This window comes from Megascapheus bottae, chromosome 30, assembly GCF_031878675.1.
Source record: "Megascapheus bottae isolate mThoBot1 chromosome 30, mThoBot2.hap1, whole genome shotgun sequence".
NCBI classification, from domain to species: domain Eukaryota; kingdom Metazoa; phylum Chordata; class Mammalia; order Rodentia; family Geomyidae; genus Megascapheus; species Megascapheus bottae.
This window is the reverse complement of record NC_143538.1, coordinates 9062096-9082228: the sequence shown is the minus strand read 5'-3', so window position 1 is coordinate 9082228 and position 20133 is coordinate 9062096. Positions and strand designations below refer to the sequence as shown.

The following is a 20133-nucleotide window of genomic DNA, read 5'->3' as shown; positions in this document are numbered from 1 at the left end:
ATAGCAGAGACGATAAACAAGCCAAATATTGTTCCTTTGAAGAAAACATTAAAGGGGAAAAATGTAAAATTCGCAACTCCGAGGGCATGTAAGTGAATGCTCAGGACACGAAGAAGGAGAAGAGGAAGAGGAAGAGGAAAAGAAAGAAGGAGAAGGAGAAGAAGAGGAAGAGGAAGAGGAAGGAAGAGGAGAAGGAGGGGGAGGAGGAGGAGGAGGGGGAGGAGAAAAAGGAGGAGGAGGAGGAGGAGGAGAAGGAGGAAGAGGAGAAGAAGCCTTAAAATAAAGAGTAATGTAAGCATCATAAGAAAGCAGATTGAAGGTATCATACATATAAGAGTCCCACACTGGAATACTAACAAAAAAGTAAGAAGAAAAAAACTGATTTTTCATCAGAATGAATCAACAGGGAGCACATTTACAAAGATCATCTTATTGATTTCCTCACATAAGACCCTCCCCTTGAGCTGCAGGTAGATGCTCAACTAAGAATCTAAATTAGAATCAGTATTTGCCATCAGGAAAGGTGGCTGATGAAGGAAAACACTTCATCTAGCTTACTAATGACTCAAAAGATAAGATCCTTTGGTAAACTTCAGTGATGTGCCTCTACAAAAGTCTTCCTGGTCCAGTCTATCTCTCTGTCTGTCTATCTACCTACCTACCTACCTACCTACCTACCTATCTATTGCAATCACTTAGGTCCTTTTATGCTTTGCATTTTACAAGAATTGCACATAGAAAACTGTCGTCATTAAATATCTGAAGATTCCTCTTGCAAATTATTTTCTTGCTAGATCTCTAAAGAATGAATGTATATTATATCTTTTTTTCCATTAGAAAATAGAATCCTGTTCAATACAGACCGTGTGATCCTGAAAAAAAAATCACTTAAGTGTCTTTATTTCCTGCCAGCAACACCACCGCAGACTGCAGTAGTTCCCATGACCCTGCTCATCAAATAAATAAACCTCCAACAACAAAAGCCTTCAGCAAACGATGGAGCTGACCCATGCGTTAGAGTATAGATTTATTACCATATCTGATTTTTTACATGGAATTAAATGGCTCCTCCTCTTATTTTTTTTTGATTGTGGAACCCTAAATAATCATTGAAAGAAAATGCTTGTAAGAAGCCTTCTATATCACAAAGGATATAAAAAACACCGAATTTTTCAAGTCAGGTAACACGATGCCTTCTGAAGTGTGTCTACTCAACAGATGGGGACTCACTCAAGGGCCTTAAGTGCCTTAGTTAAGGATCTTAAGTTACAGGAAGTGACAATGAGATCTAAAACCCAGCTGTTTTCACACCGACATGTTTTGTTGCCCAAATACTATAATAGGCTGCCAACAAAGACAACCCAGCAAATCAAACTTGGAACGGGAAAAAGAAATAAATAAGTGGCACAGGACTTTCTGAGTCAGACCATTTGAAGAACTGGAAGACATCCTCTTAGTTTTTGTTTTTACTGCTTCCAGTCATCTCACCTGAGCGTGGGTTAAGTATCTTGGATCCACAATATAAGACATATGGATACAGACAAAATCTGAATTCAAACCTCACCAATATTGCTAGGGATGGGGGATGGAGAGAGGGAGGAAAACTAGGCTTTTGTCACTGTAAGTATATATTGCATTTCCTGTGAAGAAGCTGGTTAAAATTGGCAGAAAGATCTGTTTGTTATTTGTACATGAGATGTTAAAGCAGCAATCTTTAATTTAACCTTTTTAAGTTTGGAAATTAAGAGTAACAAAAGCTCCTAACTGCCCTCCCTTACCAGAATTGGGCAAGAAGAGTTAATAGGTGACCTCCCATCTCCATCCCTCCAACCCCATGCCACCACCCTCAACACACACTTTCCCCAACATGGATAGACACAAAGACACCATCAGATTGAAGATCTTTCTTCTAAATGAGACCTCTTGTTTGTAAACAGAAAGAGCACTAATGTATCTCCAACCCAATCTGCCCTGATATCTCATGAAGACAGAATGATTTTCTTCCATTCTTCAGAGGCCATTCAAAAAACCAAAGCCCTTTCCTTCATGCTGGTGCTTCGTTTTTTCTCTGTCTCTGTCTCTGTCTCTGTCTCTGTCTGTCTGTCTCTCTCTCTCTCTCTGTCACACACACACACACACACACACACACACACACACACACACACACACTCCTACTTGTTCTTTTAGATGCCAGGAAGAAAAAAAAATGCCATCCAAGGCTTGGCTGTGGATGGTGGTTCATGTCTGCCATTCTGATCAGTGGGAGATGGAGAAACAGGAAGTTCACAGTCCAGGGCAGTCTGGGTTTAAAAATGAGATTTTATTCATATAGATAGGTAGAGAGATAGATGTGTATGTGTGTATACATATATATCCTATTCAAATATGGGTAGAGATAGATAAATAGATAGATAGATCCTATTCTTACATATAGTAATATATATATATATGTACATGTTTGTATGCCAGTCTGTGGGTGTGGATATATGCAAAGCAAAAATGGGGTAAAGGCTTGGCTCAAGTGTCAGAACATTTGTCTGACAAGTGCTCAATTCCAACACACCAATATCAAGGGAAGGGGGAAAGTTTTTAAAAATAATAAAAAAAAATCTGGGTTAGGTGAGATAGAACCATTTGTTTTGAAAAGTAAAGTACAACCCCAGAATCAAAGGCTGAACTTGAGCTACGGATACCTATTTTGGAAGTCTGAATTCGTTTTGCTTTTTAAAAGCCATCTCTTGATGTGGAACGGTATAATCATGAAAAATGCATCAAAGTATTAAAATCCGAACTAAAGCAGATAAATTGCCCGGATGACTGGAGAGCTGGTTTCCTCCCCCTTAGCCGGGGTCTGGGCTGCCTCACGCACAGCGGGTTATCTCTGCTAACTCTCTACCTCCCCCTCCCCTCAATTATGAAATCAGCAAAAATTCTCAGGGGAAGAAGACCCAGAAAGAACAAATGTGGCAGTAAGAGATGAGGAATCAATACCTGCAGTTTCTGAGAAAGTAATGGGCCCTGTAGATCTGTTAATTATCAAACAAAAACTCTGTTTCAAGAAGCGAAAAATACATTCTAATAGCTGCTCTATAATTAGCCCTGGCTCTTCATGCTTTCTTACTAGATTTCATGTCTGTCTGTTTCACCTTTAACAATGGCTCAGAATTGCTCTGCCTCTAATTATTTACTGTAACAACCAACAAGCTGAGAGAAAGATGGCAAAGTAGTAACAAGATTGCTGTATGAAATGCCCGAGGTGCTTTCTTCTTACCAACTTCATAATTCATTCTTTTCTAAAGTATAATTGGTAAGTATGCACAAGACACCCGGACTTTCACTTACAAGTGTTGTTAGGTTTTTAGTCTGTGGGTTTGCTTTAGAGTTCGCCGAGCCTTCCAAGAAAAGCCATCTCATTCTGTACTTCAAGTCACCCCCTGTCAAGGTAAAGCAAGTAAGACACTGGTGGGAGAAGGGGTCTTCAGTAATGTGCATGACACGAGCTTACATGCTGAAACTGAACTAGACGGAAGGAGATAAGGTTGGACATCAGTGGCTCATACCTGTAATCCTAGCTGACTCAGGAGAGCGAGCTCTGAGGATCTGTTCAAAGCCAGCTGAAGCAGGGAAGGAGCTGTGCCTCAAATGGCAGGACACTAGGCTTGAGGAGAAAAGGTTCAGAGGCAGCACAAAATGAAGGGAAAGGAAGGGGAGGGGAGGGGAGGAGGGGAGGGGAGGAGGGGAGGGGAGGGGAGCATGCAAACGTACCACTGACAGTGGAAAACATCATGATTGGGGCCGGGAGTTTGGCCTAGTGGTAGAGTGCTTGCCTAGCATGCACGAAGACCCGGGTTCGATTCCTTGGTACCACGTACATAGAAAAAAGCTGGAAGTGGTGCTGAGGCTCAAATGGTAGAGCTCTAGCCTTGAGAAAGTCCAAGGACAGTGCTCAGGCCCTGAGCTCAAGCCCAGGACTGGCAGAAAAAAGAAAAAAAAAGAGAAACCATCATGACAGCTATCTCTGAAGCAGTTCTCTTGTGAGTCAGTGCTAAATAAGATCCATAGGCCTCTCTGTTTTGTCCCCATATGCATTTCTTCCAGAAAAGAGTTCAGTCCCACTTTGGTGTGTCTAGAGCTTGTCAGAGGGGGATGTCTCCTCTCCAGTGCAAAGCTTCTAGGATAAGCACAAGATGGTCTCCCTTTATCATGAAGCAAATCACTGTGTGATGCTAGAGCTTTTGAGTAAGGTCAGGAACAAAATAAATTTTGCTCTGTCCTCTGTGCAGTAATGCTCCTTAGTAATGGGTTCTGCCTGTAGTTTATTGGTCCATCTTGTAGTCTATTAGAGCAAAGCCTATGTCAGGACTTCTATTATAAAACTATATTTTCTGAGTAGAAAAATCAACACTAAAAATGAGCTAGTATTGAACCCTCAATCTGTATTTAGGCTTTGACCTAGGTCCCTGCTGCTCATACATTGAGACAAAGAAAGAGAAAGGAAGCCCAATGGGTAAGATAGGGTCATTTTTACATTTGTTTATTTTTAACTGGTTTTTTTTTGGCCAATATTAAGATTCACTTTCATCTCATTTTGCTTCCACTTAAGGAGAGGCAGGCTGAAACAAAGGTGAATCCTCAAATTCAGCATCTCATAGAATAAAGGGTATTAAATAAAAGGGGGAAAACTAAGGGAAAAATCAAGTCAAGGTCTTGCTAAATTAACTAAACTCATATATCTAGAAAAAAAATAACCCTATCTTTAACATAAATTGCCACTTAATTCACCCAAAGAACCAAGGGCTCAACATTGCAAAAGCCAAGAGAAAATAGCGGTGGTGTTTCTCACTAATTGTGTGTGTGCACGGGCTGTGTGTGTGTGTGTGTGTGTGTGTGTGTGTGTGTGTGTGTGTGTGTGTGTGTGTGTGTGTGTGTGTGTGTGTGAGTTCTGGGGCTTGTACTCAGGGCCTGAACACTATCCCTGAGTTTCTTTGGCTCCAGGTAGTGTTCTATCACTTGAACTACAGCTATCCTTCCATCTTTCTTTCTTTGTTTTTTTTGTTTGTTTGTTTTGGTAGAGATGAGGCTCACAGACTTTCTTGACCGGGCTGGCTTTGAACCAGGATCCTCAGATCATAACCTTATAAGTAGAGAGCATTACAGGCACAAGCCACTGGCACCCAACATACTTATTGATTGTTTTTCAATGGTGTTTTTGTCCTTTCTAGTGATAATCATGCAACTTTCTGTCTTCATTTAAACAAAAACCAAATACTACACACATATTTGTTTTACTCATACTACTCTTAAGAAAATTATGTAAATTTACTTAAAGCGCTTCCCAAGGTAACAATATCTAAGGAAGTTCCTGTGTAAAAAGCTCCATTTGGAAATCCAGTCTAGCTGAAATGTCCACTATACAGAGAAACCTTGGCTTAAATTATACCACAGCTATTTTAAATGGATTTTTAAATTATCTACCTTTGCATTTTATCATGAGTGTTTCAGGGAAATTATCCTGAGATAATGCCAACAAATGGCTTCAGACATTAGGTTTATAATTGCTCTTGTTCATTTAAGGTTCCCAGCAGACCACATCAGGAAATTCAATGCCTGGGAAGTCCGGGTTGAGAATGTACCGTAACTGGCGCTTTCTTATTAGACAAGCGCCCAAATCGCCTTTCATTTGTAGCAATGACCCTAATTAAGAGAACTATGATTTAAAGCAGAGAGTCTGCACGTTAAGGCTCAGATTTTTGGATGGGATAGTGTTTTTGCCGAAGGCTTATTTTCTTTTCCTAGAAAATTGATATCATCTAATCTTCATTTGAAGGTTTCAATATCTAGCACATTTTTTTCCTATTCCTTCCTCTTGAAAAAAATGAGCAGCTTTTTTCTAGAGACTGAACAAAGACACTTGTAGAAGAAAATGTTCATGTGGATATATAGGTAATGTAGGTCCATCTCATGTCAGTCCTTGCTGAATGATCCCATTGGAAAAAAAATCAGCAAAAGGTCCTAGGAATAATGATCTTTTGATTCAGTCTCTACTATATCTCCTATCTCAAGTGGAAGAACCAAAGACCTGACAGTTAAAACACTTCATTCTTTACATCTGTTGCCAAGAGGTAGGATGGCTCGGAACTACACCAATCCCCAAAATCAAATCCGGGGGGAATCTGTCAAATGCACACAAAAACTCCCCCTTCAAAAGAAAAGAAAAGTCCCATTAAAGATGTTACCTGTAGCATATGTGGATGCTTCTCATGTGATATGTGATATATATCTATCTATATATATATATATCGCTCAGTCAACAGAAATTATTAATCACTGTGGGCTACAAAAATGTTCACACTGAAATTTTATTACATGGCTCCAAGGAGCCATTACCATAAAGTAATTTTGTACCATAATGTAAGAACCTTTAAATGTTGCATATAAGTGTGTGTGTGTGTATGTGTGTGTGTGTGTGTGTGCGCTCGCGTGCACGCACGAGCACACATGTGTATAATTTAATATTTTCATGGGTGTAATTTAAAGCAAGTCTAATTTATATAAGATGTCAATGATGATGAAATGTCCAAGAATAAGAAGCAACATTTGGAAATCATTTCACAATGCATAAAGCTCTTTCACCTGTTATTATTTCTTTACCTGCAATATATCTTCAACTAAACACTGTAAAGACCTGTGGAAAAGACCTGTGCATTCAGTTTGACCAGTACCATCCCCAATATTATAAATGAGAAAATAAAACTCAAGTTTGTCTTAAGTGGAAAAAATGGCAATGCCTATATTTAATAACTTTTCAGTGCATTGATAACAGAAGCATAAACAAAAATCAATCAAAGACCCCTTAACAGAAAAAAAAATTCTACTTGGGAATAGAGTTTCTGTGTTTTCAGTGTGTGTGAGAGAAAGACATTGCATGTATGTCTGCCTCTGTGTTTTCATTTTGATGCAGAATTACATCAAAAGCCGACTTTTTTAGTTTTATTTTAATCACATATTTTGAAGATCAATCACAACCCCCCAGAAAATTATCAAGGTATTAAGTAGAAATTTTTTCATAAGTTTAGTGCAAGAGAAAAAAATTCTAACAGTGTTAAAGGCAACTTTTTTAATCAAGGTTTAATTGTTGAAGCTACTTCATTTCAGGGAAAATGGTTTTGCCCCCAGGATATGCAGATCACCATATAATAATAATCCCGATTTAAAAAAAAAAAACAGGGGAGGGCCTGCAGCTATTCTTGCAAGAGTGAAAATTTCCAGGAATTATTCTTACTGCTATTATAAATTAATAAATTTTAGTAGTGCCACACCACAAATCTCTGGCACTGACCTATCTAGAAACATTAATATCTTATGATATTGATTTCAAAGACAAAAGTCCAGAACCTTATGGTAAATCTGGAGGAAGTTTGTCTCTGGTGATGGATGTGCCCATAATATTTACTTAATGATATTTGAGTAAATCACAATTGTCCCTGAACTGAAGAAAGACTCAAGTAGACACCTGGGTTCTTTTTAGGGGCCCTCGTCACCCAGCATGGCTGCTTTCCTGTGGCTCTTGCTTGTAGACTGGATTATCATCTACCACAGGCCACATTTGCGTTGTCAGCCCAGTTTTGATGGGGGTGCAGGTGCCTGTCCCCTTACCCAAGGCAAGAGCATTTGCAATGGAGCAAAAATACATCGCAGAAGAAAAATTAGAAAGAGATGGAAACAAAATTAGGCACCAGGATCTCAGACACCGTAGGACTGTTTCAGACTTTGGTAGATCCATTTGCTCAGTGTTCACCTATCCACATATTCTGCTCCCGACTTCCTGGCCAATCCTTACAAAAGAAGCAAGTGAAATGATTTCCCATGAACACCAGAGTTAAGACAACCAATGCTTCTCCTTTTCCTCTCCTCCCCTCAACTCCAGTACCTGCACTAGGCTTATTACCTGGAGTTATTATAATTCAGAAAGCTTTCAAAATAATTTCTAAGCCGGATCCTTTGGATAGGTGAACAGTAGATAAGTAAATCTGCACCACAGTTAGGAATCATCAGTAAGTTGCCTTTTACAAGTTCCTGTAAAATTTGGCAAACAGGAAGGTAAGGGACCACAAGTTCACCTTCCCGCCTCTCTGCCTATCAGCCCGTAAGCCATTTTCCCTAAAATGGCTGGCCTGGGTGGACATTTGAGATGATATATTCCAGTTTGTTTCTCTTCTTCCTGTCATTTCCACCAATACTCTATGCTCTTCTTGGCAGTTGACCTTTCAAAAATGTCGGCTATGTTTTAGATACTCTCTATTGTAAACAAGAGGGCAGAGTTCATCAGAACAAAGGCCACTATCACCAGAAGGCTCAGTGAAGGCCAAGGAGCCTTGGCTCATCTGCCTAAGGCAATTGTTCACCTGATGCCAGCCACAAGGACGGGGGAGGGGGGTCACCTGTCCCCTCCCAATATTTCAACCAGCCAGGGCATAATTTCTGAATACCCTTCAGGATCTTAAGTTGACTGATTTGCTTGCTGTGAGCTTGTCTTGGGGAAATAAGAGCTCATTTGGTTGATTTTTACATGGAGTTGAGACAACCCACTAAATCAACAGTAAGTACAGATGTTAACTTAAAAAATAATATCCTATTGGAGACTCCTATGGTCAGTGTTGCTTATTTCATTCTGTTCAGAAAACCAAGTTTAGGGTTCCAAGGAATGGATTTTCTGTGAAAAGAAATAAGTGTCAAATAAAGGAGGTGTTAGCCCCCCAAACCCAGCTCATTCCTAGCTGAATATCCTATATTCTGTTTGGAGAGTGAGATAGGGGATAGAAATCCGATGACATTTCTGATGCCACAACACCATTATCAGTAAAATAAAGAGGATAACCCCTAGCCACTGGCTTCAAGAGATTATGAAACTCAAGTCAGACCATATAGGAGGAGACATCTTGGAAACATCAAGATTAGATTCCTCACCAGGCAGATTTGCCACCCAAGAGCCTCTGATGCCTACTTAACTTTGCTTGCCAATTATCCTCAACAGAGATTTCAGGTGGTCCCAGATATGCAGTCTTCTTAAATTAGAAGAGTGGAAATGAGGTCCCACATACATTTCTGGGGCCTCACACAATGGGAGCAGATGGCAAATTAGACAACAGTTTCCATCATGAGAAAAGGAGCAAAAAATAAATAAATAAGAACTCAGTGCTGGGGGCGGATGGAATGCAATGGAGATTTCATTGTTGGGTGAAGTGCAGTGGGCAAGCATTTCCACTGTCCAGGTACGGGGCTCAGCAGAGAGGACAAGAGCATCTCCTAGTCTGAACGGAAGTCAGGGCCCAGCACTGCCCTTCGCTGTCCCTAAGGCCAGAGGTTAGCCTCCCAGAATGCTTTGCAAGGCCCCCACCCAATCATCCCTTCATTTGCTGCTTCCTTTCCCACCTCTCAATCTTTCCTACCTCTCCTCCTTGCCCACCTCTCCTCCTTGCCCACCTCTCCTCCCCACGCATTCAACTCGTTCATTACAGGCAGATTGGCAGTCACGCCATAGCATGCCTGCTAATCTCTGCTTTGCAAAGCCTTTGCCTTTTTCAAGTAAGGAAAATGGAAGAGCATCCTTAAAACAATGGAATGGAGAGATGAGGAGCTGGCTGTGGTAAGGGGGATGAGAAAATGGCCACGGTTACAAGGAGAGTATTCCATTCCATGCCTGCCCGTGAAACTGGGTACTGACAACGTCAAGATCCATCAGGGGAAGCTGCCATCGCCCCTAGAGAATGTGTGTGCAGGGCAACTTCCTCTCCCCACTCCCTGTCGGTGCCATCAAGAGCTTGGCTCATCCAGGCTACCATACACTGTGGCCATGGTTTCCCCAAACGCTCTCAGCTCTTCAGGTCCTGGTCTATTCCCAATCCATCCTCTCTTGTCTGCCATGTCCCTTTTCCACCACCTTGAGCGCAAGGATCACACCAGGGATCCAATGAGAAAAAGGAGGCTGTGGTGGCTGGAATCCAACTTGTGAAAACATCCAGAACCCATCGCCCACGAATGCCTGCAGTGATGGGGAGAAGGGTTCCCAGAGGCATGTGCATCAGGATGGAGTGATGCAAGAGGATGTTGGGACTTGTAGACGCCAAGGCCTAAGAAGGATGCTTAAATAATTGGGGTGGACAACCTCCAGGAGGATTGTGGGATTGTGATGGTCTACCCTCTGACCCTGGATCACAAAGGGAGCAATTCCAGCCTGTGTGCTCTGCATCATCCCCCTGCAAGCACCCCTCAGAGATGCACAACCCAACATGACGCCTCCCCCCACATATACTCTCTCTTGTTTCCTGGAACCTCTATAACTAAGCACTGAATCAACCTTTTCTCTTCCAACTTAATTATTACAGGGATTTTGTTACAGTCATGGAAAACTGACTCACACCATGCCCTGAAGAAAGGACTTTCCTGAGCAGGGCTTTCACAGGCCTCTCGTCTGTATTTGATTGTTCCATCAACATCTTTCCGCACAAGGGGGTTCATGGTGCCCTCTCTGTAGAGCTAGTGCCTCCTCTGAATAAAAGCCCCAGAGAACAATTCCTCCTCACCATTCTCAACTCCGCTTTTGTCAATAAGCACGGAGGACATAAAAAGGGAAGATAGGCTTTGCTCCTGAATGAGACAGCCATTTGACTTTTCAATATCAAGACGGTGGCAAAATACCTTCAGATGTTCTGTCCCGCTGAGCCTTTTCAGAGGTGGGTTTTGTCTGCAGAGGGCTCTTTTCTCCTTCAACTAGGCCTGGAGAGTTGATCCTCTCTTAATTTGACCTTGTGTGTGCCTCCCCCCTCTGGTTGGCATGCCAAATGGTGCCCTGATCTTTTGATGGGGGAGGTGTGCAGTGATTTTTGCCTGTGATAAATGCCATGCCACATTTGTGCAAGGGCTCAGAGAGTGGAGCTGGCCTGTGTTTGGCCATCACTCAGTTCTCCCTGTCTTTCTCCCCCACTGCTCCCCCTCCCACACACACACACACACACACACACACACACACACACACACACACACACGACTTTGTTTCTCTGTCTCTCTGTCTTTCACTGCTTCTCTATGTATGTTGCTATCTATTTCTCTCGAAATCTGTTTCCACCTTTCTCTGTCTCCCTGTTATTCTTTTCCATTCCTCTATGCATTTCTCTCTGCCTTTCGGTCTCTCTTTGTCTCTCTTTCTGTGTCTGTCTCTCTGTTTCTCTGTATGTATGTTCCTCTCTGTCTCTGACTTTCTCTCTCTCTCTGTTTCTCTCTCTGCCTCTTTGTTTCTATCTCTCTGTCTTCCTCGCTCTCTGCTTCTCAGTATGAGTTTCTCTGTGTGTGCCTTTCTCTGTCTCTCTGTTTCTCTCTGTGTCTCTTTGTTTTTATCTCTATCCCTCTTTTTCTCTCTCGCATTTCTCTGTATGTATGTTTCTGTCTGTCTGTCTTTCACTGTTTCCCTCTCCCTCTGCTTCTCCCTCTTCCTCTGTTTTTCCCTCTCTTTCTCTCCATAGCTCATACACTGGCAGCATTTCAGTGCAGTGTCTTAAAAACCAGCGAGAACTGTCATTTTCAGACAGTATACTTTTTGCAAGGTTTGGTCACATAGATAGAACGAATTTAAATGCATGCCCAAATAGCACTTGGTATCAAGAACAAAGATCTTGGATCGCTGTGTGTGAAACAAGGAGCTGGGACAGGTCTACAAATGGCAGAATGAACGCACACAATGGATGTAACCTCTGGAATCAGTACTTCAAAAAGAAAGAAGGAATGGAAACAAAGGCAATGAGGAATAAGAGAACATTCCCTCTTGACAGTCCTCAGAGTAGTAAAAGACACTTTATGTTTATGCGTAATGAGCTGTTTCTGTTTTTTACAGGCCATTTTGCACATTTGTGCCTTGTATTAAATTTGATGATGTATAGGAAAGTATTTTATAAACACAAAGTTGTTATGTAGATTTTAGCCATTATGAAAATAATGACGAGGAATCTGACTTCAGTTAGTAAAGTCATCACTGAGCCAATGTGAGAAGCTCTGGATACTTGAGGCAGCAATAAAAATCAAAAAGTGGATGCTGACAGCTCACACCTGTCATCTGAGCTACTCAAGAGGCTGAGATCTGAGGATCCCAGTTCAAAGCTAGCCCGGGCAGGAAAGTCTATGAGACTCTTATATCTAATTAACCACCAGAAATCTGGAAGTGGAGCTGTGGTTCGAAGTGATAAAACACTAATCTTGAGCAAAAGAGCTCAAAGACAGAGCCAAGGCTCTTGAGTTCAAGCCCAATGACCAACATGTACAGGAAGAGAGAGAAAAAGAGAGAGAGAGAGACAGACAGAGGGGACAGAGACAGAGACAGAGTTGGGATTAGACCACAGGCAGTGGCTCCTGCCTAAAATCCTTACTTGTCAGGAGGCTGAAATCTGAGAATCATGGTTCAAAACCAGTCCCAGGGAAGGAGAGTCCATGAGACTATTTCTCCCAATTAACCACCAAAAAGCCAGACATCATAGTGTGTCTTAAGTAGTAGAAAACCAGCCTTAAGCAGAAGAACTAACAAGAGCACAAGGCCATGAGTTCAAATTTGGGACCAAGAGAAAAAAAAATGGTACCAAGGGGGGAAAAATCCTCTGATAGAATTTTAGGAGTTGAATTATTTAAGCTATTTAGCGTTCCTTAGCAAACAAGTAATTTTCAATTCAATAACAAATTTTGAGTTCTAAGTAATAATGATTGAGGAGAAAAAAGTGACACATTATGTTGTCACACAGTGTTGACATACTATGATATAATAGTATAAAGTGGTTAAAAAATATAGGGGCTGGGAGTTTGGTCTAGTGGTAGAGTGGTTGACCAGCATGCACAAAGACCCAAGTTCAATTCATCTGTACCACATATATAGAAAAAGCTGAAAGTGGGGCCATGGCTCAAGTGGTAGGGCTCTAGCCTTGAGTAAACCCAAGGACAGTGCTCAGGCCCCAAGACTGACTGAAGTGTTCAGTCCCCAAGACTGACAAAATAATTATTGCTCATACTAAATCTTTCACTCAGGAACTCACACACCACTCAGCCACTTGAGGTGCTTGATCCCTTGAACTATGACTCCAGTTAATTTCTCAGCCTTTTGTGCCCAGGCTGGCTTCGCAGACAGGAACCAGCTGATTCTTGACTGACATGTTAAAAATGTAAAGACCCTATTATGTGAAACAATAATTCCACTTTTGTGAACCCATTCTACAAAAATATCAAAATAGGTCATCATATCCATATATCTACTAGTAGAGATGTAGGTTTAAAAAGTATGCATAGATCAAAATTAGGTAGTATTAGTCATAGTCCAATAACCTAAGTACATTTTGACTCATCATTAAGAAATCAGTAGCCATTCTTGCAGATGAAAATTTGTACGGTCTATTCTTGGGTTATCACATAATCTATGGAGACTTATGCTTATTTTTCAATGTGTGAGTTAGCTCTGACATTTTGCTATGATACCATTGTTTTGAAACAGGTATAAGGAATATTTTCCTACAACTCTGACTGTTCCTGGGCTGTTTCCACAAGCAAGGTGAGAAATTAAAAGAGATCACATTTTGTGGGTTGAGAGAAGTTTGACAGTGTAGATTAGTTGGGAAGTTTAATCCACTGGTCACGCCCTGTGACAAGAGCCAAAACTGACTCCCAGACAGCAGTGTCTTCCATCTGACTATCGGGAGGTGAGATCAACCTGACTATCGGGAGGTGAGATCAACCAGCTCATACCTGGAAAAGGGCCATTCCATAATTATGCTTACCCCTCACCCATGTCCTGACTCTCAACTCAAATAAATAATGACTGCTGTGTCCTGAAGAAAAAGGCAAAGTGCTTTAATTTATCTCTTCTCATGATATGTCCTTACCCTGTAAAAAAATTGATTGCATTTTTTGTGTATTGGATAATCTTCACTTACTGTAATATATGTAACATATGATATAGATTATTCTATATAGTGTATATAATCCTAATATATATAGTTTATATCTTACATTTATAGTTTTATAGTCTTCCTTGAGTTTAATGTTGACTTTATTGTTTTCAATTTTATCTTATTTAATAATGCTATGAATTTGCTCTTTACTACAGTTTTGGAAGCATCTAATAACTTGTGTGAGTGATATCCACTTTTGCTTTTAAAAGAGTTGCATTTAGAGTTGCCTTCTTATATATACTGTAAAATTTCTAAGTAGGTTCACTTACAAGTTTTTCAGCTATTTGTACTTTTTGGAATTTGAGGTGCTATTTTTATGTCCTAAAATATGATTTCTTTTCATTTCTCAACAAATGCCTTTAAAATGAAACATTTTTAAATTATAGGGGGGAAAAAAAGGTCTTCCTGAGTCTCTTTTTATATTCTCCTTGATGGAACCAGAATACCTACCAATGTAAGTAACTATATTGAAGGATATGGATGTTTATATATACAAATGTAATAACTGGAATGAGGTAGATTCAATAAGAGTGAACGCAAATAGTGCAATTCCTTAGAAAGGCAAAGTCAAAGATCAACAAAATGAACATCATGAATCTGGTCCTTGAAAAGAATGGGGGAGAGGAAAGGAAGGAGAGGTAGATGGATGAAGGGGAGAAGAGGGAGAGAATGCAGTCAGGAATTCAATCTATATCCTACAAAATGAAGAAGAGTGAGTGAGGGATGGGGAGGGCAGGGAAGGGTGTTAATGTTGAAAGGGGGACATGTAAGGAATACATTGTATTTGTTAACTGCTTTTTGAATGGCAACTCTTTGTATAAACACTTAAAGATAATTTTTTTAATTGTGAAACAAAAATGGTACATTGTACTCAAAACCTGACTTGTAGGACTGTAACTTCTTTGACTAGTTAATAATACCTTTTTTTTAAATTAAAAAAAAAAACTGAAAAAACTAACAGAGTGAGCACCAGTGGCTGAGAGTTCTACACAGGTGAATAGTTGTGATATGACTTTGTTTCCTTCCCTCTCGCTCAACACTGTATTCCTCCTTAGTTCCAAGCACCCATGCAGTAACCTCTGATTTACAGGCATCACATCCATTTCTGTCCCTTTAATAAATAATCTTTATCCTGGCAGAAGCTTTCCTGGTAGATGACACTTAACTCCTCTTGGAACCACCACTCCCGCCTAGTGGCCTTTCTCAGAATTACATGCACAGGAAATCTGCACACCAAACTGCCTGTGGCTCTGAAGCATGAAAGGAAACAATTTGCTACATTGATTAGCAAATCCTGTCCCATTGTATTCAATGACCACACTTTCCTAACACTGAAACACCAAATGCCTTTTTTTCTTTTGCTCAGGAATTTCGGTCTCCTTACTGGGCCAAGGGAATTAAAGCCATCTAGGAGACAAGGATTATGACACACTGGAGAATAACTCAAATGTTTCTGTTAAAAATCCCTTGAAAGAACCTTGCTAGGTGGCAATGATTATAATCATTGCTGTTGTTCATCTAGACTTCAGGCACCTTCTCGTGATGTCCAGGCTAGTTGTGATCATGTGACACACATGTATACAGGGGCTCAGTCATGTAAAACTCATGATGAGGGGGAAAAATGCACAAGCAGTGGAATGGCCTGGCTGTGACACCCAATGTCTGAGCAGCAATGCCATCTAAATATTGCACGGGATATTTAGATTCTTCATAGTCCTCTGCTGTGACTAAAATCATGTCCACATATTTATTCTCACTTAATTCCCATAATCAGCTCTACAACTTGGCCAAATCTGGTCCGTCCCTAACACCTTCTACCAATAACTATCAGGTTTCCAATTCAAAAGACGGTCTTGTTCCTACTGGTAGCAGGGCTTGACCTCAGGGCCTTCTACCCTCAAGGCTTGCTTGCCTGTGGCTGGAGCTCTTCTACTAGAACCACATGGCCAGCCCAATGTTTGGCTGGTTGATAGGAGATAGTCTCACGGACTTTTCATCCTTGGGCTGGCTTTGAACTGTGATCTTCTCTGGATGCCCCAAAGGAAATTCAGAGCCAGGTGCCTAACATCAAAAAGAAGATGAAATCCCTTGTCCTGCAGCCCTGCCTCCTGCTGGAGCTTGACAGGAAGGCTCTGGTCTAGGACTCAGTCCCTCCTGAGCCCACTTCATACCAACATGGAGAAGCGCCCCTCCTCACACACAGTGACATCTCCCTCCCCCTCCCTCCACTCCCAAGTTCTATGAATGGACACAAATTGTCACCAGCTATGATTCCCCCAGGCTCAGCTTTGACCTGTGCAGTGCAGCAACAGGTCAAAGCTTGAAGCTTTACCCACAGAACCATAGGTCTGGGTAAATGAGCTCATAAAGGCTCTAGAAGCTAGACAGGTATCCAGAAACCATGAAGTTGGACAGAGGATGCAAAGTTGCTCTTGTTCTGTCTTCGTCAGAAAGGATCCATGTGTACAGAGAGTTGACAGACATGTAGATCTATAGATGTAGATATATGGGTGTAGGTAGAGATGATACAGACAGACAGATAGACATGTAGTTGGCTCTGGGCCAGAGATGCTTTAATACTACAAATAGCTGAACTCTTAGTTTCTGCACTTACTGAACTTTCATGCGTCTCTTGCACATCTCCAAAGTTTTGCATGCTCTTGATATCAGGAAGTGCTTCCTTGGGAAAGAAAGAAAACTGAATATTAAAAAAGAAAAGATCAACCTTGAAATGAGCAGAGAGAGCCCAGGTAATTCTCTCTACCCTGCCTGGGAAGGACCAAGCCACCTCTCATTATCCTGGCTTCTTCTCTAAGGATAATGCACAAGATACAAATAAACAAGGCATGACATTCCCCAGTGATTCCTGCTCGCCCATTGGTGCAGACAGGCTGCTTCAATTAGCTCCCAGCAGGTGGAGACGTTTCTAGGGTCACAAGAGTAAATCATTTCTTCAGAGGCATTTTTTTTTCTTCCCCCCTGGAAGCCCGATCAGCCAAGCCCACCCCTCCCTCTTCCCCACCTCCCTGCCCAGCCAGCAACAGGAGTTAGGAAATAGCTCTCGCCATCTGGCTGGTGGCTAGCCTGTCTTCCATCTCAATGTGTTTCGTTAAAGGCACACAATCCTTTGAACAGATTTTCTTAAGGCCATAGCAGCCATGAACACACAAAGAGGAAGATTACCCAAAACCTTGGTCCAGGATGTTTTTTTATGCAATCTTTAAATAATTCATCTTTATCCCGATTGAATCCATTGCTGCATTGTCAAGTAAATAATAAATATATAAATAAATAAATAAATGTGGCGTCCCGGCCTATTGTCTTCAGCTCAGGATTGTGGAGCAAGAAGAATACATTACAGAGGCAGAGGGAGATACACGCAGAAGTGTGACCTTTCACTGCACTACCTATAAGCAATCTCATCAAATTAAAGCACTGTATATTTTCCCTAATAATCTCTGATTAGTCTGAGAGTATGAGTGGACATGAACATTGGCCATTGCTATGCAGTTAGATATCTGCTCAGCACCAGCAAAGCGTATGGGAAAAAGTGAACAAAATGCTTTAATTTGATAGGGTTAGAATCCTGCAGGCTCCAGGGCAAAAGGTCTCTAACAGCTCCGCTCACACTGAATATGCAGAAATAAAAAAGTAAATTGCTTACATCTGCTGCAGGCAGCAAGGAAAATGATCTGATTGGCCCAGCCGAGGGCTCTCCATCTCTTTTGGGTTAGAAAGAGGGTTTCAGAGTATCAAAAGCTTGTAATTGGAGTAATTCTGAATTAATGGACACACACACACACACACACACACACACACACACACACACACACAGCTGTTGGCAGAAGCCTGCCTGTTTAGGAATGCTTACAGATTGCAAAAGAGATGACTGCAAAAATAGTCTCTTGTCCTCCTTTTTCCCTCTTCATCCTAACTGTGAGCTTGAAGTTGACCACAGCTAACAGGTAGACAGATTTCATTCCTTGTCTGCCCTCATGCTTTTGCCACAAAGCTGGGGAGATGTTGCCACCCCCACTCTGAGCATGTGTCTGAAAGGCACGATAGAGTCTTACTCTCCTTTATGCATAAAGGGTCTTGGTGGGGAGGCAAGGAGTTGACATGGAAAGCTCAGGTTTTGCTTTGCTGTGTGATAGAGGATTCAATCTGCATATTTGATCAATGGGAATCAAAGGCAGGATTGAAGGGTCTTGGGGGCAGGAGCTGCTTGGCTTTCATGCACCTTGTCAGGAGTCTGCACCTTGTCCTGTCATCTTGACAGCCCAGGGCCCCAGTCTCAGCCATCCTCTCACAGCTGGCCCCATCCCCTGTCCTGTCTGCTGGTTTCGGGTGAAGAAGAGGCAGAGGCATGCATATTAACTTGGTGTGTGCTGTGTGTCGTTCTATTCGCTTACACCCGTTTGCAGATCTAAATAATATCCTCTTGGTTCTATTGTCAGCTGGCTCCTGTCAGGAGCTGAGAACAATCTTGGCCTCCCCTGGCTGAAAGGAAAGCTCGCGGGAGGAGGGAGATTTACTGAAACTGAACTGACCCAGCAAAGCAGCCTGGGAAGAGAAGCTTCAAGACTGATTTCTCAGCCACACATTGATCTGTGTAGACCGCCTTGCTCGGAGACAGGAGCCAAGGCTGAAATCCAGGTTCCCATGTCTCTTGCCTGTTCTGTCTCATGTGCTAGGGAAAGCCCCCAACTCCTCTGAGGTTTTAGATGTGAATGGGGGCGACTGTTCACACTCCAAGGTGTCTTCCTTTAAGTTTCCGGGATTCTTATCACTGCCCAAAGCCTTCTGAAATGATCTAAATAGCCTATTATAGTCCTATATTCCTATGAGCATCAGATTCATAGGTTTTAGAATGTCATAAAGAAGCTAAGACTATTGTGGATAACAAATTTCATTCAGCCTTTTCTCTCAGTAGCTGTATATAAATGATTACATATAATATGTAATACATAGTCTTCAAGATATTGTGAATCATACATCATTATGTGCATTATATATAATTTTATTTATTATATATAATTACTATAATTATATACAAGATTTTATATAGAAGATAAAATATCTATTACAATTATGTGCAATTATATATAACATTATGAGCAATCTTATATGTAGTCATACATAAGATTAATATATTTATTATACAATTAATAATCACACGTTTGTTATATAATTATATAATATAATCTTATATCTAAGATTAATATATATTTGTATGATATAGTCTTAGATGTAAGACTGATAGATATTTGTTATGCAACTATATAAAATATGTTCTTCATGTAATTATATTTATCAGTATATGATATAATCGTATATCTAAGATGAAGACTGATTTATTGTCTAATGCTATAAAATAAATGTATAATATCATTGTTTATTCTATAATTATAATATATGATTTGATTTCTTATGTCCGTGGCTTTGGTAGCACGCTGCTGAAAGCAGAGTTTAGGCTCATCCTCTCCCTAGGAAATTCATGAAGCACTGAAACAATGAGTCTCTGTAATTTCTCGCTGTTAGCTGGGTTGGCCATGGAAAAACCTTGACCTTGCGCCCAGAGCCTTCTCCTCTGTAAGGCTCAGCCTGTGCCCAGGGCCTGGACTGCGGACTCTGTCATCTGAAATCGCCTTTGTCTATCTGGGCACTGCCACAGCCAATTGGAAGGTATTTGCCAACAATTATGTGTCTATTAAGGATCAGTCAATCAGTGTAGGCTCAAACAACCAGGCATCCCGGGGTATTGATACGAAACTGTCAATATCCCACCCGGCCCTTTTCTCAACAGAAGATATCATCACCTAGACGAAATCATTGTCTGCAAATGTGGATAGAAGGTCTGCGTCTCGGGCTTCTCTTCTCCCGAATCAACATGCGGTTTGAATGAATCAAAGCCATTCCGAATTTCTGAATATAGGATAACTATTAAAGTACTATTTAAACGGAGTGTGTGTGGGAGGAGGGGGGTAGATAGTTAATATAATTAAGAATATTACAGGAAGATTGTGCACGTAGGTGGGCTGTAATTACTGCTGAAAATTATTTTTAAAATGGAAGAAAATTAATAAGAGATATTTTAAATGAGCTAGATGGTAATTAATAATCTATAAATTCATTGCACCCACACAAAGTTGTA

The 20133-nt window shown here is 41.0% G+C and overlaps 1 long non-coding RNA gene across 1 annotated transcript in view; it reads right to left on the bottom strand.

Moving 5' to 3' along the window:
• The window catches only part of LOC150044400 (uncharacterized), an 88009-nt gene that overhangs the window by 47375 nt on the left and 20501 nt on the right, over window positions 1-20133 (bottom strand). The window contains exon 3 of the long non-coding RNA XR_016533153.1: window positions 16594-16659. This is a non-coding gene — a long non-coding RNA (uncharacterized LOC150044400). The remainder of the gene's footprint in view (window positions 1-16593; window positions 16660-20133) is intronic.